The sequence below is a fragment of the Pinus tabuliformis genome, chromosome 4_1 (assembly GCF_031772625.1).
Source record: "Pinus tabuliformis cultivar Carrire ecotype Pingquan chromosome 4_1, CPIR1, whole genome shotgun sequence".
NCBI lineage: Eukaryota > Viridiplantae > Streptophyta > Pinopsida > Pinales > Pinaceae > Pinus > Pinus tabuliformis.
In genome coordinates this window covers 518,330,444-518,356,718 of record NC_142303.1, presented here as the reverse complement: position 1 = coordinate 518,356,718, position 26,275 = coordinate 518,330,444, and the positions used below count along the sequence as shown (strand labels likewise).

At 39.8% G+C, this 26,275-nt stretch overlaps 1 protein-coding gene across 4 annotated transcripts in view; it reads right to left on the bottom strand.

Moving 5' to 3' along the window:
* The window catches only part of LOC149176852 (uncharacterized), a 338,345-nt gene that overhangs the window by 248,751 nt on the left and 63,319 nt on the right, over nucleotides 1-26,275 (bottom strand). For all 4 annotated transcript variants that reach the window (XM_089423223.1, XM_089423221.1, XM_089423220.1 and 1 more), the window contains 2 exons: nucleotides 9,390-9,424; nucleotides 9,190-9,270 (listed from right to left, as the gene is read on the bottom strand). The gene's annotated coding sequence lies outside the window, so the exon portion shown is untranslated. The remainder of the gene's footprint in view (nucleotides 1-9,189; nucleotides 9,271-9,389; nucleotides 9,425-26,275) is intronic.

The following is a 26,275-nucleotide window of genomic DNA, read 5'->3' as shown; positions in this document are numbered from 1 at the left end:
CCCGGTGATTATTCAGCCGGAATCTCTGTCTCCGAGGAGAGGTACTACTGTCGAGCACACTCTTTGTTGGGTGAGCCATTTCTAACACCCTAGTTGTATTTTGAAAACTGTAAAATAATAAAACCTTCTGAATAGCTGCACCGGTTTTCCCACATTGGGTTTTTCCGGGGACATTGGTCCAAAAATAACGGTGTCACTTGTGTGCTTCTTTTCTTTCAGTTGATGATTTGTAGATATTGATACTATATTTGTGTTTATTTTCAGTATGTACATGGTAAATAACTTGTTAAGTAATATAACAAGTAGGGAGAAATAAACCAGATAGTACAAGAAGAATTTCTAACAGGTTAAACTTAGAAATTCCAACACCCTTAGAACCTTTTGAAGATGATGACAACGTCCTTGATCTCGCTTCTCTAGGATGAATAGTCTTCAAGAAACTTTCATTTGTAGGTCCCTTCAACTTGAGTAGGGTCTTTGTGGTCTTTCGAGGATCCCAAGACTTCTTCTGGTGTAGACTTCTTTGATCTAGGGTTTTAACACTTCTTTGTAGATTTTGACTTCACTTTGATATCCTTCAAGATTTGATCCTTGAGTTCTTGTGTGTCCCTTGACGAGATGCCCTTTCCTTGATTTGTGACCAAAGCTCTGATACCTTGTTGAGAAATCTAGGGCATAGCAATTAACTAATTTCTCTTTTCATGATAATTGTTTGTGAATGCCTTTTACTTCTTTAGATTAGGATCTTTCTTTTCTTAGATTATTATAGTCTTCTTGTTCATCAAATAGTTACCAAATCATGAACAATAAAGAGTCAAGAGACAAAGAATGTAGGCAACCAGTCAGGGCCAAAACCTCTCCAACTTGAGAGGAAAACCCAAACGAATTCTTCTTCTTATAAAACTTCAACTGACAAATACCAAGACCCTTGACCTATTAACCATTCCAAGACCAAGTCACAAGGCTTCCTTAACTTCTTCTTTGAGACAGTCAAACCTCTTTCCTCTTCTCACTGCTTCGACTAACCTTCAAAACCCAGTCCTTGTCTTAGATCTGCAACTTTCAGCCCTTCTTTGGAAACCCTAGTTTCAGTACTTGAGAGAAATATTATCTCTCAACTTCCTTCACTTGAGATGGAGACTATTCCTTCCTTAACTCGGTTAGAGGATCCACTTGATTTCCTCCTAAACTTGTCTTCTCAAGATGACTATAATATCTCGACCCTTACTGCAGATGACAACACTATATTCTCGCACGTGTGGAGGTATTAGCCCAAAAACAAATCCAAATGAACTCGGTTGTCTTCCTCTTTCTTTGCTTGGTGATAAGACTTCTCTTTTTTTGATCTTCGCACCTTTTCTCATTCAGATTGCCTTTACCAAAATTGTGTTCTCAAAATGAAGGTCGAGTGGCCTATATATAGTACTGTTCCATCAAATAAGCCAACTTGTGCCACTGGTAAGCCAACTTTTCATCCAAGGAGCGTCCTTTTTCTTCTTTTGAAGGCCGACATGAGGGGGAGCTTGTGACAAGGTCTTGGAGGGTTTGTGACATAATCAAATTTTCTTTTTACAATGTGTAATATGCCCAAAAGGGTCTTCAAACTTTGACATTGACTCTATAGATTTTATGACATGATGACCAAACCTAATAGCTCTCAATGGGAGCTTCTATCAAAAATAAAATTCCTTGAGCATAAAACCCATGACCCACGTATTACAAAATAAATTTATTTTTCTTCTTTTCATCAATTACATAAAATCATACTTACACGTCATTATGAAGACCAAACCTAGTTACATATTTCTATTGATTTGGGGTAGCATCGGATGTGCTCTAGGCCTCAAAATTTGTAGGAAGGCTTAGACACATGCATTCTCCAATACCCATAAATTGTTTTGGGAAATTCCACCCGAAAACAATTTTATTAAAATAATAAACTATTTTTAATGGGACCCTAAGTCTAAACTTAGGAAATTAAAATAATTAATCACTATAATCTACACTGTGGATGGAACTTCTAGAAGAAGGCGGAGATCAAGTCAAATAATCCTAACCATTGATTAGAATCTAATCTGGGTCGTTGAATGATCAACGAGAGGATTATAAGAGACTTGATGGGAACTGGGAGAACACACGAGAGGCAGATATTCAATTACCCAAGTAAGATCGATTTTCTCACTGGTCTAAGTTCGGCAAGAGAAAATCGAATCAAAGGAAGAGTTGCAGGTGAGAAAGAGAGTGAGGGCATCAACACATTCAAAGAGTGCAAGGTAGCAAGATGCAGAGCAGGAACAAGGTGATGCAGAAAGAGGCAGTTTGATGCAGAGGAAGGATTCCGAGGAAGAAGAAGTACTTCACCTGGGGTAGAACTTGGTCAAGAAGTGTCTGTAAAATTTCTCATTCCTATTTTGCTGATTGTAATTTGTACAAGAGAATTTGCTGAAGAATAATAAAAACCCTCATCTACTGCACAAGTTTTCCCACATTGGGTTTCTCCGGGGACGATTGTCCAAAAATAATTGTGTCATTGTGGTTGCATTTGTGCTAATATATTTCCTTACATTTACATTTTACAATGTTTTAATTGTGAAGGCTACAGTAGAATATATTTCAATATTTGTCGTAAAAATATTGTGGATAACTTATTTCTAAGGTAATAAGTAGAAGAAATAATATTAATCACTGTAGAAGGATTTATATTTAGAAATTTTCACATGGTATCAGAAGTACAGGGAAGCAGAAGAAAGAAGCTGGAGGACCCAGCGTTGAAAGGAGAAGGGAATTCGAAATTCTTGCAGGGGCAGAAATTTGAATCTCCCAGAGGATTGCACAATTCAAGCCAAGGAGATTGGATTTCGTGGGAAAACTCTCTCTGAGTGAGTCGACAGAGAGGTAAGTCTTTGCAATTGAAATTTGTCGGTGGTAGAAGGAACAACACATCAAAAGATTAAGCAAGGAGGGTTGTCTCAAGTGGGATGTAGTTTTTCCTACAGCAGTTGTTGGGACAGGTTAGTGTCATAAATTGGCACAATATGGATACTCAAAGTGTCTCAAATTTATCTACCAGATTAGATGAAGAATTCACATGCCTAGCAAATTCAGCGTCAGCGGATGTTTGGTATATTGATAGCGGGGCCTCAGCGCATATGACTCGAGTACGAGAACATTTCTCGAGCCAAATAACTATGGGAAACAGAACAAAATGTACTCCAGTAGGGAGAGGCACCATAGCTTTTCAGACGGAAGTAGGGACCAACATCCGAGCCACCAATGCTCTGCATGTGCCAAGATTAGAAATGAACTTGATTTCAGTGTCTCAATTACAGGACATGGGATATGATGTATACTTCATGGGAAAGAATTTATACATCAAGAATCCAAGCTGGAAGAAGAAAAATCAAATTGGGGTTTGAAGCAACAAGTTGTATAGGTTGCAGCTCGAATCACTAATGGCACTGATAGGCAGCAACTGTAATGGTGAGAAGGAGCAAAATGAATTAGGAACTTACACCATGGAACACTGAGGATGCTCAGAGAGACTGGTACTCTAGTGAACATGATGACTTATGCAAAGGATGTGTGAAAGGAAAGTACATTAAAGCAACTTTTTCCAGAAGTAACAATAGAGCAGGATGCATATTAGGATTAATACACTCAGATATCTGCGGTCCTATGTCCACAAGGGCTCTTAATGGTGGCAAATACTTCGTCACCTTTATTGATGATGGCTCTAGAAAAACCTGGATCTATTTCTTAAAGACCAAGGATGAGGTCTTTGATCGTTTCCGAGAGTTTAAAGCTCTCGTTGAAAATATGACAGGAAAAAAGATAAAGGTATTGCATTCAAATAATGGTGGAGAGTATATAGACAAAGACTTCACATATTTTTGTGCAAAGGAGGGTATCAAAAGGGAGTGGACAGCTCCATATAATCTGGAGCAGAATAAAGTAGCTAAATGGAAAAACAGAACTATTGTTGGGACAGCCAAAGCTATGTTGTATGATCAGGATCCACCTAGGTATCTATGGGCAGAAGCTTGCAACATAGCAGTATATATCCATAATAAAACTCCTCATAGAGCATTGGAGAAGAGAACGCCCGAAGGAGTTTTCAAAGGGAAGAAGACGGAAGTCAGTTATCTCAAGATATTCGGAAGCGTGGCTTATTGTCACATTCCAAACGAGAAGCGTAATAAACTGGATCAGACTACAGAAAAGGGGTATCTCGTAGGATACAGTGACACTTCAAAGGGATATAGAATCTACATTCCTGGCAGTAAGAAGATTGTAGTAAGATGGGATGCAAAGTTCATGGAAGACAGAGCTTTCAGGAAATCTCGTGAGATGCTAGTAGAAGATCGGTTAGGAGATGTTCCATTAGTCCAAGAACAGCAGGGGCAGCAAGAAGGACAGAAAGGAGGACATACACCTGGATCAAGTACAGTGACCAGCACCAGTATCTCCTCAGAAGGAGGAAATGCAGATGATTCTCAACAGACGGAACGATAGGATCAGGAGGAAGAGTTGGTTGAGCCTCCTACCACCAGTGGTAGAACTAGAAGAGAAATACGACAAACACTGAGGGATAAAGAGGAGTTTGTTGGAGTTCTGAGAACCGAGAAGAGGCAGCGTAGACAACCAGATAGATACCAGGCATTGGTAGCTCAGGTTGAAGAACCCTCTAGCTTTCAGGAAGTTGTTCAACACCAAGTATGGGTGGATGCCATGGTGGAAGAATACAACTCCATCATGACGAATGATGTATGTGAAGAAGTACCTGGACCAGAAGATAGATCATTTGTACGATCACGATGGGTCTACAAGATCAAGTATGCTGCAGACGGCAATATAGAGAAGTACAAGGCAAGGTTCGTGGCAAAGGGGTATGCTCAGAAAGAAGGAATAGACTATGAAGAGACCTTCGCCCCAGTTGCTCGATACACCTCTATTAGATATGTCATATCCCTAGCAGCTCAAATGGGATGGGAGATTCACCAAATGGATGTCAAGACAACATTTTTGAACGGAGTGATAAAAGGGGCGTATATAGAACAGCCCGAAGGCTTCGAAACTCATGAGAAGAAAACTCATGTTTGCAGGTTAAAGAAAGCCCTGTACGGACTCAAGCACGCACCCAAAGCATGGTATGGTCGGATTGATAATTACTTGCAACAGTTGGGATTTATCAAGCGTGATGGTGATCCCAATCTCTACTATTTGTTGGTAGAGAATGAGCCACTTATTCTAGTATTGTATGTAGATGACCTGTTCCTAACTAGGTCATCCAGGCTCATCCAGGATTACAAGAAAAATTTTGAAGCCGAATTCAACATGAAAGACTTGGGATTGAAGCATTATTTTCTAGGGTTGGAAGTTTGGCAAAAGAATGGGGAGATCTTCCTTGGACAAGGAAGGTACGCTACAGAAATTCTGAAGAGATTCAGAATGCAGAATTACCGACCCATGGCTACTCCCATGATCACCAACTGGAAGAAAATAGATGCATCGAAAGATAAGGAGGTAGATCCCACCTTGTACAGGCAACTCATTAGGTCGCTTATATATCTGGTCAACACTAGGCCAAACATTTGTTTCGCTTTCAACACTCTTAGTCAATTCATGGTGGAACCAAAAACGGTGCATTGGGCAACAGCGAGACACATTCTTAGGTATGTACACGGAACAATCGGATATGGGTGGAAGTACTCCTAAGGGGAGGGCATCAGTTTGAATGGGTTCACTGATGCAGATTGGGCAAGTAATTCAGTAGACCGAAAAAGTACCTCAAGGTACTGCTTCAGTGTTGGATCAGGGATGATATCTTGGTGCATCAGGAAGCAGAAATCGATAACACGAGCTCAGCAGAAGCACAATATATGGCAGCCAGCACAACTACGTGCGAAGCCATATGGCTTAGAAATTGCTTGTGAACTTATTCAAAAAAAGGATGGAAGCAACCAAGGTTTACTATGATAATCAGAGTTCTATCAAACTCTCTGAGAATCCAGTATTTCATGATCAATCGAAACATATAGATATTTGTTGTCACTTTATCAGAGACTGTGTTCAACATGGGGCAGTACAGCTACAGTATGTCCCCACAGGAGAGAAAGTGGTCGATATACTCACAAAGGCTCTCGGAAGAGCTAAGTTCACTTAGTTCAGAGAGCAGCTAGGTATGGTTGAAAATCTGTTTCAGTAAGAGCAGCAATTTGCAATGCAAGGATAGTTGGCAGTGGCAGTGCCAGCAGCAAAACAGATGCAGACATTCAGAGGGAGTTGTAGTACAGATGTAGCATTGACAGTGGTAGTGTCAAAGGCAGCAGTATAGTTGCAGTAGTAACGTAGTAGTTGGTGGACAACATGTCAGATATCAACAACACAAAGGACGATGCTTCAGAGTCAGAGCAGTATGAAGTAATAGTATATTGCTAGAGCACATTCCTCACTAAGAGGGAGTGTTGATTTGGGGTAGCATTGGATGTGCTCTAGGCCTCAAAATTGGTAGGAAGTCTTAGACACATGCATTCTCCAATACCCGTAAATCGTTTTGGGAAATTCCACCCAAAAACAATTTTATTAAAATAATTAATTATTTTTAATGAGACCCTAAGTCTAAACTTAGGAAATTAAAATAATTAATGGGTATTAATCTAAGTCACATGACACGAGGACACGAGACACGGAGGACACGTAAATACGAGTATTCAATATGAAACGCAGCGACCTGGAAACAGGACACGGGGGACACGTTTTATATATATAGATATATATACCGAAATATAGTTTTTTATCCATATTAAATTGTAGGTTGCAGCTTATCTAATCAAATTAAAATATAATTACTTCTCAAAGTTCATAGTTCACTTTAAAAAAATAAATAGAATCAAAATTTACTATTTAGAAATTAGAATGTGATATGCTTGGTCTTGATTCTTGAATATTCAATGTTCATTGTTCATGTACAACTTACAAGCACATAGGAAAATAACTAAAGTCTAATCCTATTGATTTCCTCTGCCCCTCTTGCGAGAAAATGCCACAGCTTTCCCTTTCCCTCTAGATATAGATGCTGGTGCTGGTGGAGTTGGCAATGGAGTTTGCTATGCTCTAGAAGCTGAAGAACTAGAAGTAGGAGCTATAGGAGGTATACCACGTCCTCTACTGGTGGCAGGGGTAGCCCAGGCAGGTGGTGTCACCTGGAAACACTACAATCTCTCAATCCTGAAATCCTGAAAAACTGATAAGTCTGCTGCATTTTGAATGAAATCTAAAATTCTACTTTCTCCATATGAAATCCAATGAGGCCGGAACCACTCTCAAACATCCTGAGTCATTTCATGGTAATGTTAAAAATTTAAGTAAAAGGATGAAAATGAAGATTAAGGAGAATGTCACTTTTACTTTAAGAATTTAACATTACCATGAATAGCATATCAATACTAGGGCCTAGACTTGATCATTAAGCTACTCCACTCAAAAATTATTTGTTTCTTTCAAAAAAAATTGCAGCTTATGCAGGCAACATTTTCTATCAACGGAATATGCGTTTCCCAGATGCAGAACATGACAAAAACCGGCGAATATGTTTTACATTTTACAGGACACGATGAAAAACGTTTTCGACACGTTTTAGGGTCGTTTTCGTGTCCGACACGTAAATACGGGACACGGGACCTTGGAGGACGTGTCCTGTGACTTAGGTATTAATCTAAATTGTGTATGGAACTTGTAGAAGAAGGCAGAGATCAAGTCAAATAATCCTAACCATTGATTAGAATCTAATCTGGGCCGGTGAATGATCAACGAGAGGATTATAAGAAGAGACTTGATGGGCACTTGGAGAACACACTAGAGGCAGATACTCAGTTACCCGAGTAAGATCGATTTTCTCACTGGTCGAAGTTCGGCAAGAGAAAATTGAATCAGAGGGAGAGTTGTAGGTGAGAAAGAGAGTGAGGGCATCAACACATTCAGAGAGTGCAAGGCAACAAGACGCAGAGCAGGAATAGGGTGACACAGAAAGAGGCAGCGCAGAGGCAGTTTGACGCAGAGCCTGCGTGGGCAGCTTGACGCTGAGCTTGGGAGAGCAGTTTGACGCAGAGAGGATCAAAAGGATTCTGGGGAAGAAGTACTTCACCTGGGGTAGAACTTGGTCAAGAAGTGTCTGTAAAATTTCTCATTCCTATTTTGTTGGTTGTAATTTGTACAAGAGAATTTGCTGAAGAATAATAAAAACCCTCATCTGCTGCACTGGTTTTCCCACATTGGGTTTTTCCGGGGACGATTGTCCAAAAATAACTGTCATTGTGGTTGTATTTGTGCTAGTATATTTCCTTACATTTACTTTCTGCAATGTTTTAATTGTGAAGGCTACAATAGAATATATTTCGATATTTACCATAAGAATACTATGGATAACTTATTTCTGAGGTAATAAATAGAATAAATAATATTAATCACTGCGGTAGGATTTTTGTTTAGAAATTTTCAAACTTTCAACACTTCTTGACCTTCGCTCTCTCTCCTTTGACTTTTGCTCTTTTTCGCTTCTTTTCTTGCTCTTGCTTGCATCGAAATTGAAGAAGTTAATGTGTCCAAATGAGGTTGAACTTTTCTCTATATATACACATCCAGGAGGGCGAATTGTTCCTTCTAGGGCCAACTTGTCTAGGAAGGGCCGACTTGGTCTTGTGGATGACAAAATGACTCTTTTGGCTCAAATAAAATTATTTTTCACCTTCCCTTCAAATGTCCAAATGGGACATGACTTGAGTACAATAGATTGACTCATGACAAGTTTTCTTTTGACTCAATAAACCCTAGAAGCATGAAGAACATGCTTGACTAATGAAATAATAATTTATTTTTCTTCTTTTGTTTTTTCATGAAATACATAATGATACAAGTACAATGATAATTGTGAAGACTGAACCTAGTTAAATTTTTCAACACCTATTTCATACCATTCTACCACCCCACTTACTAATATGGTAATATTCTTGTCTGAGGAAAGTCTGCAATATGTTAGGATGCAACTCTGAACAGTCATCAAAAGAACCTCAAAAGTATTTCTCTAACTAGATTTCCATCAACTTGCTGAAGCATCTGTTTTCTGAATTTACAGTGTAGTGGTACTCACCCCTCATAAAAGATTTTAAATCAAAGTATCTGATGTACTAGTACCTTGACCAGATATTTTACAATTTTGCGTCCAATTCCCCTTCTCTGGTATGCAGGATCAACTGCCACATCGCAGATAGTAGCCTGCGACATTCATAGGAAAAAGCAAAACATAACATGCTCAAATTTCACACATAAAACATTTCATCAGTGATAAATTTCTTCCATTAACAATGTAGTAAAGGGCAGCAGCATATACTTACAATAAATGCACCATCTGAAATCAGACGTCCTACTCCTGTTTTACAAATAAAGAAGAACATGTAGTCAGAAAGATAAAAAAGTGCCAAATCCAACCTAAATATATTCCTCAGGCTGTAGAACAGGATTCTCGCAAACTTTAAAAATGATATTTTTCTTAAAACTTCTGTAAAAATCAAAACAGGGCCCTAAACAATCATGACAATCATATCCCAGGCTTTTCCTAACAGTATCAAAAAGTATATTAATTTTTCAATTATGAGAGATCATGTTTTAACTTTTGACCAAAGACCCAGCTATATCATTTTGTATTCATTAACACACAGAAAGAGAACTTAGTTATTACTAAGGTACCAAGGTATGTAAGCAAAGAGAGTATTATGAATAAATATTTTGTGTTAGTCCTGAAAGTCCTCTTAATGTTAAGATCACTAGTTTACTTGTTACTCAAAGTGTTTGACTCTTGCTGTGAGTATGGCACGTTAAAGGGAGACAGTTTCATGAGGATGTTTTGAGTTTTGACTATTGAGATTTAAAAGGGTCACCAGAAGAATCAATGGAACCAAATCTCACCCAAATTCTGAAATAGCCACCTCATAAATATGCGACACAGAGATAGGTCTAGTGTGCTAGAACAAAAGTACAAAACCCAAGCACAAGTGCCGAAAAACAGGAAAAACACAAGTGCACATAAGAGAAATATACCAATCTCAATAGGGAACTCAAAATTAAGTGCCAGTGGGCTTATAATGCTTTGTATTTCAAATCAAAATATCATTAGATGAGATTATATAAATGAGAGCTTGAGTTGCGTATTTATACACTATTCAAGTAAGAAGTTCCTTCAAGAGGGGGTTGAGGACTTGCTACGGAAAAATCTAGCAAGCCCAATGCAAAGCCTCACTTGGGGGGCCAAATCTTATGGCAACAAGAGAAAAGGTCGTCGCTGTCAGCTCAACAACATTTTTACTTCTCTTTGGTGGTATTAAACCACAAGGGGGGCATCCCTAGATCAACTAAAGGATATTTGAATGCTATGGCTAAAGGTGATGAATAAGAGGTCTATAATATGGCCTAGAGTACTAGAAAATCCTAGAAAAATGCAGATGTTCTATACCAAGACTCAAATAATCTATGCCTAAACCAAACATAAGGCTGTTGTAAGTCAGGGTTTGAATGATATGCAATAATAAGATGCACAATTCCAGGATGACCATGCACTATGCTAGATTTGCATTTATATGTTAAATTATGAGCCACAAACAAAACAGAAATTCAGTTTTATGCAGAAAATTTCCCTAAAAACCCTAGTAACTAACCCTAGATGTCTAGGAACAACAAAAAGAGGAAGAAATTTAATAAATTTTTTGGATGATCAACACAACTAAGATTAGTGCCTTATCCTACAAGGGTTTAGTGGAGCTTTCTAGGGATAAATTTCATGGAAGAAACTTTGATGGAGTAAAGGGGGATGACTAGGGCATCCACTTTTAAAACCCTAACTATTTTTCTTGTGAGGGGAGAAATTAAATATAAGGAATGCACAATTAGAGTTTCCTTATAGGCTTCCAAGAGAACAATTTTGCATGCAATAATGGAGCAAGATTTCAACATATATTCATCATTTAAACATGGCATAAATATAAACCCTACTTCATACATACAATATGCAAAATATCAAAGATAAAGCATTAATTTACAAAACTCTCCAAGCAAGCACTTCTTTCAATACTAGAAAAAAATCTCGATGCAAAAGATCACCTCCACAAGAAATTAGAACCATAGAAAATCGCATCATTCGCAATGTAGCGAAAAAGACTAATTCACACGCCTAAAAGAGAGGAATAAATAATGTGTGATGAGGAAATGAAATGAGGGAGGTGTTACCTCCCGAGATGTACTTGTGAAAATTTCTAAACTGAAATTCTACTGCAGCAACTGATTTATTTCACCTACTTATTATTGACAATAAGTTATTTACGAAATCCCTTCAACAAATATCAAAATAAATTCTACTGCAATTATTACACAATTACCCAAAGAAAAAATACATGCACAAGAACCAATCACATCAAAACAGTGGTATTTGGACAATTGTCCCCGGAAAAACCCAATACAGAAAACCAGTGCAAAGGATGAGAGCTTTATTAATCTTCAGCAGCGATTGCTTTTATAATGAATGATTTTACAGAGAAATTGAAAGAAAACACCTGAGACTCTCCCTTTGAGACTTTCTAACACTTTGGAGACCCTACTCCCACTCTTGCGTCACCTCTGCGTCACTTTGTGTGGCTTTGAGTGGCTCTGCGTCCCTCTATGTCAGCCTCTGTGACGGCCACGTCTCTCCTCTGGACTACGTTTCTCTCTGCACTGTCTCCCACTGTCCCTGTGTCACCTCCTCCTCAATCATTGTTTGTTGTTGATGCCCTCCTATTCCTCGACCCTGCAACTCTCCCTCTCAAATCAATCTCCTTTACTTGAGAATTGGTTTTCCTATATATACTGAGTATTTGCCTAGTGTGTCTCCAAATGATTCTCAAGTCTTCTCTTATACTTTTCTTGTTGATGAATCAACGGCCAAGATTAAGTCTCTAATCAATGGCTAAGATTAAAACAGACTTGATCCTCGTCTCTTAGAAGCTTCTCACCCTTATCTTTATTAATACCCATTAATATTTTTATTTTTCTAAGTTTAGACTTAGGAACCTGTTGTCGCATGGATTGTCTGGGCAGCGCGACAACGCTCAGACCAGGGGCTGTCACCCTAATCCCTGATCTCTCCGTTTAAGCCGTCTCCCGAGGCTAAGGGGGGTAGACCCTGTGGAATAAAGGAAGACCAATTGTGGACCAGTTGGTTTGGGAGACATAGCAAGGCAATTTAGCACCTGATTGATTTTAGAAATTAATGTACCAGTGCCTTATGGAGTTAATGATTAAATGACTATTTACTAAATGTTGTAGAAATATGAACCTTGTAAAACAATCATTTATCGCCAAATAACCCAAGAAATGAAAAATATTCGATAAATGCACAATGCTTTAACAATGTTCCAGCAATTAAACTTCAAAAAATCAAATGCTTTAAATGGCCATAAAATTTAAATGCTAATCAGTTACCACTTTCATATAGCTAACTTTAAATAAACATTTGAGTGCATTTAACTATAGAGAAATGGAACATAGATACCACAAAAGACACCAAAAATGAATTTCCAATTTTCAGTTAAGCTTTTCAAAATTTTTAATTTTTAAATAAAACAAAACTACACTAAGCAAAAACTAAAGTAAATGAAACTTAAAATTATTAAAACTAAACTAAACTAAATGAAATTTAAAATTGTTAAAACTAAATTCTAAAATCAAATAAATCTAAAAAAAAGATCAAAGCAAAATATGAACCCATTAAAATCTAAAATTTAAAACTTTTTATGACTTTTTTATTTTTTATTTTTTATGATTTTAAAATTATAAACTTAAAATTTATAAAAAACTAAATTCTCAAAAAAAAAAACTCAAATCTAAATCAAAATAAAAAAATTTAATCTAGCCTAAAACTAAAACAACATACGCATATATCATAATAAAAATACCTACGCTAAACCTATACTGACCAGCATACACACATAAAAAGAAAATAAAAAAAAATAAGGTCTGATAACCCTTACTCACGCACAACAAAACGTCAAATGAAAAGAAAAACGTGCATTTGTGTTTACAGTTGTGTGCAAGCTTGAGGCACGCTTGGACGACGGCAACAGAGGAAGGAACAGGTCTAGGCACGGAGGTTTGATGGAGCTGGCAGCTGAATGGAGGCACTGCGGAGTGGGAAGAGCAACGTGAATGAGGAGCAAAGAAGGAGAAACGGATCTGCAGCGTTTTGGCAGCGATGGAAAGGTGGCGTGCAGGCAGCAATGTCAACACGGATGAGAGAGCTGCATGGAATGAGTTGCTACAGGGATACGTGGAAAGGGGCGTAACTGCAATGGTTTTGAATACGCAGTGAAGAGGGAAAGCCTCGTGGTTCAATGGGAAAGCCACAGAGAGGGTCGCAGGTAGCAAGGGATGAAGGATACAGAGGATGCAGGCTGGCAGAAGCGTGATAATGGAACAGTGTGAAAGGGAAAAACGCTTGTCAGAGAAATGCTTAGAAGGGTTATGGATTTGGCTGCGTATGCGTGAGGAGCAGGGGAATGGGCAGCATGAATGCTAAGAAGTGTGGAGAGTAGAGCTGCATGAGGGAGAGAAAAGCCAGCGAGTGGGCAGCTGCAAGAAAAATTTGCAGATGATAACGTGCAAGCAGAAACCTGTGCGTAGATAAGCTTGACAGAAATAAGGGAGACAGCTAAAAGATGCCAGCAATCCAAGAGCTTCACTCAGCCTCCCTAAAAAAAAGTTCGAAAAATTTTCCTAGAAATTTTTCTGTTGACCGAAGTTTTTGCTTGTTGACCGCAGGGTTTTGCAGTTTACCGCAAACAATGACAGTTCATTACATGCTTTTGAATCAGGGTTCTGAGTGTGAGCATGATTGGGTTCATCTCATGGATATTGTTTAGTTGATTTTAACTAGATAGTTGTATGCATGAAGATATGGATCATTGTACTCTCTTCTATTGATTCATTCAATGACAATCAAATAAGAATAAGAATTTGAAAGGGTTTTCCCCATACTGGGTTTTGCCCTGATCTCCGACCAATCCTAGTGTCTCTATTTTTGAATGTTTTTCTTCTATTGTTCCTTTATGTTCTGCTACATTGATGATGATGATATTGTTCTTTGTACATTGTTGCATATGTTGTTGAATAATGATGTAAATTTGAATAATGTTATGATGTTATGCAGTGAATTTAATGTGTAAATCAAAAAATGCAATTATCAAAGCAAAGAACAATATAGCCCTAAGAAAAAGTAACATGGACATCCCTCATGATTACCACCCATGAACCCATGGCATTTGGCCTTGAGACCCCTGTGTCCCAATCCACCTCATCATTATCCACATGACACCTACCACTTGAAGGATGCACCTTGGGCATGTCCTGCCCTTTAGGGGTTGGGAACACCTAATAGGGTTGTTTATTAACCACTCCTACCTAGGGAGGTAACACAATTACATGCTCAAAGCCCCAAATTTTGAATGGAAACCCACTATGAAGTCTCATTTGTGCCCTTAACTAACAAGTTTGATTCACTTAGATGCACTAATGAATTATTGTACCTGAAGGTGAGGAGACACATTGGATCTTATACAGGATTGGCAGGTGGTTTCATCATGGACTGGGAAACTTAACTGGGGCCCAATCCCACCAAAGGATCATATTGACACTTGTAGGGGATATGATGAGAGCCATGGGACTTCTTCATGTGATATAGCATTGTCTCATCTTATGGGCACCCTAAGAACCTCCAGCAGCTTGCTTATTGCCCTAAATTTTATGTGAGATGATGCACTTGGACCAATGCTGCCCCCAGCAGGCTTAGAAGTATATACAAGGTTTTGCGGTTGATCCGAGGCCCAAAGGAGGTTTAACTCATCCTTGAGACATGGGAGGGCAAACAACATCTTTTGTACCCTCATTTGGAGTAGTATACAGGCTTATTTTTTATCAAGAGACCCGTGAGACCATTACTTGTGCCCCAGAGCCACTTTGGAGCACCATATGATCATTTGAAAAGAGATCAAGAGGCCAACCCCTTGTCCATCATTCATGCGGCCCTCACCCTCGTTATGCCACCTTAAGGACTCATTTCGACATTCCAATGGCCATTCTACACCATGGTTTCATCATTCCAGCTGACTTATGGATGGCTTCATCATCACTTTATGAGCTACTTGGTGGGCTTGTCTCCAAGGACTTGTTATTTTCACATTATTTAATAATTGTAGGGGCTATTAGGCTAATTCGAATTAGTAGGAGGATCATATAAATAAAGATGACTCCTTTGTGAGAGCGTCATCATCGTATGTTTGAAAGTGGGCCTCCCGAATCTAAAGGTATGCCTTGTCATTTGGAAATTGAGTATTGTAGTTTGCTTATCATGAACACTTTTAAGCATGGATTAATGGGGGGATTTGGCGGAAAGAATGGGCTAGGTCTATGCCTTTGTCCCCAAGATCCCTTTTAGGAATTAACCTTGGATTCTAGTCCCGTGGGATCCCTTTTACTAACCATTTGGTTCCAGGAATGGTATTTCAAGAGAAACGCCGATTTTGGTTGCATGGTCCTGCTCCCTTATCCGCTTGTATTACTCCCTTTCCATTCATTATTACCCCATTCATCATTTCTCCCGCCTGGGTCCACATTCCTCCATTGGGTCCACATAGAGTTAGCTTGCCCCTTCCCCTAGCCCACAACTTGGGTCATGGCCTGGAATGAAGCCCAGAGGTTGATTCAGTTGAAAAGAAAGATAAAAGCATATATGGCCACATTCAATAAGAAAATGTACAACAAAATGCAAAATATGGTCGAGTCAAATACATTTAGCACGTGGGAAAAATCCAATAAATGAGCTCTACCCCATCATCGTGGCCATCACCCTGGTTCCTATAGGTTCTATGAACCTCCTTCATCATATAGGAACCCATGACTGTCCCAACCCCTAGTGGGAATGAACCGCCCCACCTTAAAAGGGGGTAATCACTACTATATCTTATACATCATGCTCTTGCCCTTGTGTGTCGAGCAATTAATCAAAGAAAAACATAAAAAGGCAAAAAGCATATAAAGAAGGGTGGAAAAACCAAGGTCAAAGCACCTCATGTACCACAATTGCTCCCTCTTATACATTATAACCCTAAGTGTGGGCTTTCGTCTTATTAGCTACCCTTGTACCCCAACATGTGACCCAGGGCTGCCCCTTCTCAGTCCTTACTTCATTCACCTATCTTCCACATGCCACCACCTTTTGACGGATGTACCTTGACTATATTATCCCCTTTAGAAGTAGAAACCACCTAATAGGGTACTTGGTTAACCCCATTTGGAGTTTAGAAGACATTGGCACATCCCGAAGCCCATTATGGAAGGGCAGGGCATTATCCCCACCTGTGGTCCATGATTTGGTAAGCTCATTTCCTCGATTTCTCCAATGACTTGCTGCACTGGAAGGCTAGGCCACGCATTGGATCTTATGCAATATTGCAGATGGTTTCCATGTTGGGTTTGGTCTCTCTACACGAGGTCCTAATCCTCCAGAGGACTACATTCACACAAGTAGGGTGAGCGTTGAGAGCCATGGGCCTCCACAGCAGCAGATTACACTCCATGGATCCCCACAACAGTTCAGAGATTGCTCGTGGTTCACTTATTGGACAAGAAGAATGCACCTGATCCATCATGCATAGCTAGCCCCAGATATACACCATACAATTGGCAGATGATCGCAGGTCATCTTCAATTTGTTTGGAGACCCACGAGGACACTTCTGTGCCCCCACATGTTATTTGGAGCACCGCAGGTTATTACAAGAGGCCAACCCCTTGTCCACTGCTTTTGAGGGTCTTATTCCTCATTTTGGCACCCATGGACCTCATTAGGCCTCTTAGCGGGCCCTATGACATGCATAGATCATTATTTGACCTCTTGAGAAGCTTATTTTTCCATTTATGAGCTAGTTTGGTGGGCTTGTCACCAAAAGTTGAGTTATTAAAACATTATTTTAATTTTGGGACTTATGTAGGCAAAGGAAGCTAATTCGAACTCCTAAGTTGCATACAAATACAAGTGAGATGAGCTCATTTGCTCATCATCACTTTGGTTTGGATCTCTTATCTCTCTTGAGATTTTCACACTTTTTCTAGAGGATGAATTGGAGCTTTAGGGATGAGTTTTGATTTGTGGATATTGGTCTTTCTTCTCTTGGAGCTTCTCTCTTGTCAATTGTGTATGGTTGGATATACTCTGTTACATGTAAGTACATGCTTTTTGATGTTATTCTTATTTACTTTTGTCATATATATTAGACTGGGATTTTCATTGTTCTAGGGCTAATTGTTGCATGCATTTACTGCTTAAAATTGTGGAAATTGTCTCTATTATAGCATCTCTCGTTGTATGGGCCATGTAATATGAGTGAAATATCCTAGGGGTAATTCTACCAAATAATTTGACCTTGATAAGCCATTCCTTTTGCACAATCGATGTATAAAAGTTGCAAAGTTGCTTCTTCTTGACCTAGAAGGCTAGCAAAGTGATCTTGAGGCCTCCTTGACTGGGAACCAAGAAATCCTACTCATATTCATCATAGACTCCATTCTCCCAAAGATTAAGGCACTGATCTACCAAGGGTGGTCACTAAAAATCACATTCTTTCACCTCCTTCCAGGTCTAGCCAAGTTGGGGTACCTAAGGCATCAATTTCCCCACAAGCTAGCCCTCCAAAAAGTTTGATTTCTTATGGTCTCTTGTGTTGGTGTTTCCTCAAGATGTCCTCTAATTTTGAAGCCATTCCGACGGTGGAGTTGGGAGAAAAACCAAGCTATAGCTATGGGATCAAACTTTGCGCTGACATCCCCAAGGCTAATACCTCACAGGGTCAAACCAACACCTACAAGTGAAAATTCTTTCTTTGGTCCTTTCCCCCACCTTGTTTAGGGTAAGAATATCATCGGTTGCTATATTCCTTCGTCATACCCTAGATTGGGTCCACTTGGTCCCGTATGGTCATGTTCCTTTGAAAAGACAATTCTTCAAGAACCATCCGGGATAACAATTGCTACAAGGATTTTAGGGATTGGGAAACTATTTCACATGTCATATCCCATAAACCTAACCCTCAAATCCTCCCTTTCCTTTCCCTAGGATACATAGTACCTTGCTTAGAAAGCAAGCAAGCTCCACCCTTCAAGCTCTTCCAGGAAAGGGATTATTTGGGTCACCCATATCCATTCATTGACTTATCCTTCATTGGTGACTCCATACATATTGGGTCTCCTCCCATCAGTGAAATTCCGTAAATAGAAGGGAGCCTTAGCTGAGGTGACAATGGGCTAAGTCTCCATTGTTGCCCTTGGCCTAGCATTTTGCCCTTTAAGGATCCCCTTTTATGCCCCCTACTAGTGTGAGCGGTAACATTTTGGAGTCAGTGTCGAGGACATGAAACGTGTGTTTTGTTCCCCATATGATATATTGACATATGATTCTTGGCGACTCCATTGGAAGAACGAAGCCCCAGTTCTTCATTGAACTTTAAGGTCGATGCTTATAGGGTGAAGCAACCATTTTTCTCAACATCTTTAATTTCACCCTGGCAACTCCTACATATGTTTCATGTATACCTCAAATAAGTTGTCATTCTTTCGTAAATTTCCCACTTTGAACATTGTTGGCATCCTTGGACATCCTAATCATGTTGCAGGAAGGATGGTATGTGGTGTGCCTGTGTTTGATGGTGATCCACTCTCCACAATTGACCACGTAGAAATATTTAATGCACATGCTTCGAGAGAGAAGGTTGTGCACCAAGATGTCCTTATGTTGTTGTTCATGGGATCGCTCAGTGGTCATAACTCATGGCTGCATGATCATGAACCTAGGCGCATTTCATCTATTGAAGAGTTTGTTGAAGGCTTTCTTAGACATTTTCAACTACACCCTAAATTAAGCATCCAAGAGGAAGCTTTCATTGAGCATCATCAAGACATTAAGAATCTAGGTAATGAGCAAGAAGAAGAATCCTCCTTGGGTCCACATGATGAAAATAATGATTTTGAGGACAAATGTGCTGGGACGGATGGATTTATGGAAAGTGAAATTGAGACCAACCCTGCCTTGCTCAAGGATATTAATCCCGATGAATCCTCGTTTGAAAACCTTGAGAGAGATGATCCCATCCATTAGCCCCTTGAAAGATGACATTGAAGATTATTTCCGCATTGAAAAGGAGAAATGGGAAATTGTTGATCCTCAATTTGATTGTGCTCCCATTTACGACATGGATAAGGAGGATGAGGATGAGATTGGTCTTCCCTTCCACTCGGCCACTGTTTATGATGACATGCCCATTGATACCCTTGGGAAGGAGAATCTTCATTTTCCTTTGCATAAAGAGGGGCAGTTGGAAGTGATCAATTTTCCTTTTAGGAGAGACCCGTTCTTTGATACTACGAAAATTGATAAGGCTCCCACTTCTCGAGTATGATTCTATGTTCAAATCACTTGAGCCTTTAAATTATGATTTTGGGAAAGCACAACCCGTTGAATGCAATATTTATTTCCCCCTTTTTCCTATTCGTCATCATCTTTAGTCTTCGTGAAGTGATTCTCTCACCCCTGGTTATATGATGTCAAGTAACAATGAACCCATCCCCCCGTCCGAGTATAGTGTCAAGGAAAAGCTCTTCATCAATTATACTTTTCCTCCTTGGACACACCCTCAGGGCTTTGACCACTCTATAGCCTCCCCTCTCCAGTGTAATCATCATGTGCAAACTACTTGTGTTTCTCCATCTTGTTGACCTCCCTTTCCCACTAATCATAGCCCAACGAAGGCCATAAGCCATGACGTAAATAATAAGGACAATGGTGGAAGTGATATGCCATAGGTTGTCGTCCATCAAACATTTATGAGCTTGGTTGTTGACATCTCTATATTTTGGTTGCAAGAGAAGATCTCACAAACTAGATCACATCCTTTTCTCGCACAACCCCCACAGCATCCTCCATATGTTTGGGTTTGTATTCGCTTTGGGATTTGCTACATGAGTACTCATACTGGCAGGCATATGTATATTGATATGATGATATGTTGGTTGCACTAGCTTTATGATTACACTTAGCATTAGCATTATCACATGCATGTTAGGGTAGGATGCATTGCATGTTGATTTCCGCATTAGAAATAATATCTAATGAAAATTCTCATGGTAAATAGGTGCATATTTGCATTTTTTATTTTATGTTGATTTTATGGCCTAACATTTTAGCATGTGCGATAATGAGACGTCGTGAAAGCATGTTGCCCCTTGTTTTTCCATCTATTATATGTGCAAGTGACAGGTCTACAGTAACCAAGAGATTGTTGGAGTTCTCGTGACCTCCTGTTCGAATAGCTTCGCCCACTTCTTCGAGAGATCACATCCCAGTTGGAGCCAGATGTTAGCCACCATTTTGTGGGTAATATCACTAGAGGAATTTGTTTTTCTCTAAGATGGTCCTCAGCTAGCAACCAACATCCCCTTGTAGCCATTAACTAGCTCATTGTGCCATTTTTCCGCCACCTGAGCCAGCCATGTGTTCCCTTGCCCATTTTGCATCATCGTATGTTTGAAGGCGGGCCTCCCGAATCTAAAGGTATGCCTTTCATTTGGAAATTGAGTATTGTAGTTTGCTTATCATGGACACTTCTGGGCATGGATTAATGGGGGGATTTGGTGGAAAGAATGGGCTACGTCTGTGCCTTTGTCCCCTAGATCCCTTTTAGGAATTAACCTTGGATTCTAGTCCTGTGGGATCTCTTTTACTAACCATTTGGTTCCAGGGATGGTATTTCACGGGAAACGTCGATTTTGGTTGTGTGGTCCCACTCCCTTATTCACTTGTATTACTCCTTTTCCATTAATTATTACCCCATTCATCATTTCTCCCACCTGGGTCCACATTCCTCCATCGATTCCACATAGGGTTAGCTTGCCCCTTCCCCTTGCCCATAACTTGGGTCATTGCCTGGAATGAAGCCTGGAGGTTGATGTAGCTGAAAAGAAAGATAAAAGCATATATGGCCACATTAAACAGGAAAATGTACCACAAAATGCAAAAGATGGTTGGGACAAATACACTTAGCACGTGGGCAAAAGCCAATACATGAGCTCTACCCCCTCATCATGGCCATCACCCTAGTTCCTACAAGTTCTATGAACCTCCTTCATCTTATAGGAACCCATGATTGTCCCAACCCCTGGTGGGCAATGAACTACCCCACCTTAAAAGGGGGGCATTCACTGTTATATCTTATACATCATGCTCTTACCCCTGAGCCCCGAGCAGTTAATCAAAGAAAATCATAAAATGAAAAAGGCATATAAAGAAGAGTAAAAAAACCAAGGTCGGGGCACCTCATGTACCACGATTACTCCCTCCTATACATTATAAACCCAAGTGTGGGATTCCCTCTTATTAGCTACCCTTGTACCTGAGCATGTGACCCTAGGCTACCCCTTCTCATTCCCTACTTCATTCACCTATCTTCCCCATGCCACCACCTTTTTACGAATGTACCTTGACTATAGTATCCCCTTCAAAAGTAGAAACCACCTAATAGGGTACTTGGTTAAACCTATTTGGAGTTTAGGAGACACTGGCACATCCCGAAGCCCATTACGGAAGGGCAGGCCATTATAAAGTCCCCACCTATGGTCCATGATTTGGTAAGTTCATTTACTCGGTTTCTCTAATGACTTGTTGTACTGGAAGGCAAGGGGATGCATTGGATCTTATGTAGGATTGTAGATGGTTTCCATCTTGGGTTTGGTCTCCCTATACGGGGTCTTAATCCTCCAGAAGGCCACATTAGCACATGTAGGGTGAGCGTTGAGAGCCATGGGCCTCCACAACAACAGATTACACTTCATGGATCCCCACAACCGTTCAGAGATTGCTCGTCATTCACTTATTGGGCGAGGATGCACCTAATCCATCATGCCCAGTTGGCCCCAAATCTATACCATACACTTGGCAAATGATCCAGGACTTGCACGATGATGTGGCATCACCTACACCATCATCATAGCCATTGCAGGTGATCTACAAGCATCTTCGATTTGTTTGGAGACCCATGACGACACTTGTGTGCCCCCACATGTCATTTGAAGCACCATAGGTTATTACAAGGGGCTAACCCCTTGTCCACTGCTTTTGAGAGTCCTATTCTTCATTGTGGCACCCATGGATTTCATTAGGCCTCTTAGAGGGTCCATTTATGAGCTAGTTTGGTGGGTTTGTCACCAAAAGTTGAATTATTAGAACATTATTTTATTTTTGGGGCTTATGTAGGCCAAGGAGGCTAATTCGAACTCCTAGCTTGTGTATAAATACAAGTGATATGAGCTCATGTCCACTGCTTTTGAGAGTCATATTCTTCATTGTGGCACCCATGGATCTCATTAGGCCTCTTAGAGGGTCCATTTATGAGCTAGTTTGGTGGGCTTGTCACCAAAAGTTGAATTATTAGAACATTATTTTATTTTTGGGGCTTATGTAGGCCAAGGAGGCTAATTCGAACTCCTAAGTTGTGTATAAATACAAGTGAGATGAGCTCATTTTCTCATCATCACTTTGGTTTGGATCTCTTATCTCTCTTGAGATTTTCGCACTTTTTCTAGAGGATGAATTGGAGCTTTATGGATGAGTTTTGATGTGTGGATATTGGTCTTTCTTCTCTTGGAGCTTCTCTCTTGTCAATTGTGAATGGTTGGATATACTTTGTTACATGTAAGTACATGATTTTTGATGTTATTCTTGTTTACTTTTTTCATATATTTTGGATTAGGATTTTTGTTGTTCTAGGGCTAATTGTTGCATGCATTTACTGCTTAAAATTATGGAATTTGTCTCTATTATAGAATCTTTCAATGTATGGGCCATGTAGTATGAGCGAAATCTCTTAGGGTAATTCTATCAAAGAATTTGACCTTGATAAGCCATTCCTTTTGCAAAATCGAAGTATAACAGTTGCAAGGTTGCTTCTTCTTGACCTAGAAGGCTAGCAAAGTGATCTTGAGGCCTCCTTGACTAGGAACCAAGAAATCCTACTCATATTCATCATAGACTCCATTCTCTCGAAGATTAAGGCATTGATCTACCAAGGGTGATCACTAAAAATCACATTATTTCACCTCCTAGGTCTAGCCCAGGTTGGGTACCCAGGGCATCAATTTCCCCAACAAGCTAGCTCTCCAAAAAGTTCAATCTCCTAGGGTCTCCTACGTTGGTGCTTCCTCAAGCTCTCCTCCAAATTTGAATTCATTCCGACGGTGGAGTTAAGAGAAAAACCAAGCCCTAGCTCCGAGATCAAACTTTGCCCTGGCATCCCCAAGGCTAGTACCTCACAGGGTCAAACCAACACCTTCAAGTGAAAATTCTTCCTTTGATCCTTTCCCCCACCTTACCAATGTTATAAAAACTGGAACTGGTGACCGGACCGGTCCACCTAATGAACTGGGTTTCGAACTGGGACTGGTCAAGTCTAAACGAACTAGTTTTAGAAAAATACATTAAATAATTAATTTTTAATGAAACAAAACTATTTTTAAGATTTAAAACCATGATTCCAAGCCAATAGAGACAAAATATGCAAAGTTTGCTCATTTATATACCATGTAAAGGTGAAAATATCAAAATGGCACCAAGTGCAATACATATTATCGACAAAATACATAAGCAATGAGGCTCTAAATGGCCTATAAAGTCCAAAAAAAATGCTGCAAGCTATGAGGCCATTGGCCTACTACAAGTCTACAGTGTACACATGATCAATCATCAAGTTCATCACCACTACTAGACACAGGATCATCATCAGTAGCTACATAGACATCATCTGGTTCAGAGTCTGAGGATGCTTCAGCCTGATCTGCAACCTCACTAGCAATGCCACCAATAAAAAAATTAGTGGACCCAATGGAAGCACGAGTTTTTCTACCTACACGACTAGTGCCTTTCATTGGTTCTTTGCCTTTCCTTGATGCCGCTATTGATCCTGGTTCTGATGCGCCACCAAATCTGCTTCATCCACCCCTAATGCTATGTCAATATCAAAATCAACATCAAACACAGGATCTTCAGTCTCCTCCACCCATTGTGATGTTGGATCAATATTGTCGAACACAATGGGATCTATATCAGGTGTTTTGTTCATCATTTGGTTCTTCCTTAGTCAAAGGTTGTATTGCATGAAGACAAGGTCATTTAACCGTTTTTGTTCCAAACGGTTTCTCTTCTTCCTGTGGATGCGCTCAAAAACAAACCAATTGCGCTCACAACCTGAATCACTGCAAGTTTGGTTGAGGAATCTAATTGCAAACTTTTGCAATTGAGGACATTGGCTGCCAAATGACTCCCACCAATGTGCTGCAAAGAAAAAGACATTAATTAGTAACTTAGTTCATTTCATTACTTATTTACAAATTACAAGTATTTATAGATAATTTGAATTGTAAATTTGTAAACAATTTAACTTGAAAAGAAAAACAAATTGGAAATTGGAATTGCTTACCTGGTTGATCCACATCTCTTGCCATCTTTGCCAAGTTTTTGCCAAAGGTACCAGCTGCCATACTGAAAACAGTAAGTTGTCTATGTATTTCCAACTGGTCTGCATGGCTAGGGACCATGCGCTCCAAGCAATCAATCAATCCATCTTTGACCTCCCCATCCTGCAGATCTCCTAGCCGAGCTTTATAATGATACTTTGGGTTCAAAAAATACCCAGTTGCATGAATAGGATGATGGAGTTGATTGTTCCATCTATATTATTGATCTCCCATATACGGCCATATTTAGCTAACCTATCCTTGTAAGTTGCCCGTATCTGGTCCTTTGCCTGATCCATAGCCTCATAAATGTAGCCCATGGCCAATTTTTCCCCATCCACCATCCTCAACACCTTAACAAGGGGCTCGATAATTTTCACAAGCTCTACAGACCTTTTCCAAAAATAATTGTCAAACACTTTCTTTTTGGTGTCTTTGCCATCTTGTCTAGCCCACCGAGACATTGCAACGTGAGGAAGTGAGTTGCAAATCTCGTAATTGCACGCCTAACAAGCTCTTTGCCCCCAATGTTTTTCCTCATTAGGTTCAATATACCCATGAGTAGTTGTAAATGTATTTTGTAATGCACTTGGCATGCTCTACAATGTTTTTTACCCACTCCACTTTGCCTATGTCCTCAAGCATGAGGTCTATGAAATGTGCAGCACATGGAGTCCAAAATATGGTCCTATATTTGGACTCAAGCATCTTTCCAGCAAGAACATAGTTTGAAGCATTATCGGTGATGACTTGCAACAACATTCTGCTCCTCAACTTCCTGAATAATGTCATCCAAAAGCTCAAATAGAAGGGTTGCATCCTTCACCTTATCAGATGCATCAACTGATCTCAAAAACATGGTTCCTTAAGGGCAAGAAATAAGGAAATTAATGATAGTGTGGTTCTTTCCATCGGTCCATCCATCTAACATGATGGAACAATTTATTTTGAGCCATGAATCTTAATACTCAGCCAAATACTCATCAATGGAAGAAATCTCTTTTTGCAAAAGAGCTCCCCTCAAGTCATGGATACTAGGGCCTTTGAAGCCCTTTCATGCAGCTATAACAGAGTCCCGCATAGCTTGTTAATAAGGTGAGCGAGCAGCGTTAAATGGGATCTCTGAATCATACCACCATCTAGCAATGTATTGATGAGAAGTTTCTTTGCATTGTTTTTTCCAATGTTGATCCAAAGTGGGTTGACGATTTCGCTGGGGGATTAGAAGAGGCAATGTTGGCAGAGGATGAGAAATAACTTTGGATGTTTTTTCTCTTTGTTCCTTTTGATAGTTGGCCAAAAGAAGGATGAACAAAGTGAAAGGGGTCATTGATGGAAGGGATAGAAGAGGAGCCTTGAATCTCATAATCATCATACCCACTCTCTTTCATGGCTTTTAATGATTCCCTCTTCCTTGCAATGTCATATTGGATGGCCTTCTCCCTAGCCTTCTCCTCAGGAAGCTTTTCAAGCTTGGAAAGGTATTCTGCCATAATAGGACCTAACATTGCATTTGGTGCATCACATGGCTTTACTTGGCCTCTTACCCCAGCCAAGTGTTGTTTCAATCTAAGAATACCCCCAATAGATTTATGGCATAATTGCATATCATTATTCCATCAATCACATCACAATGAGCCCATGCA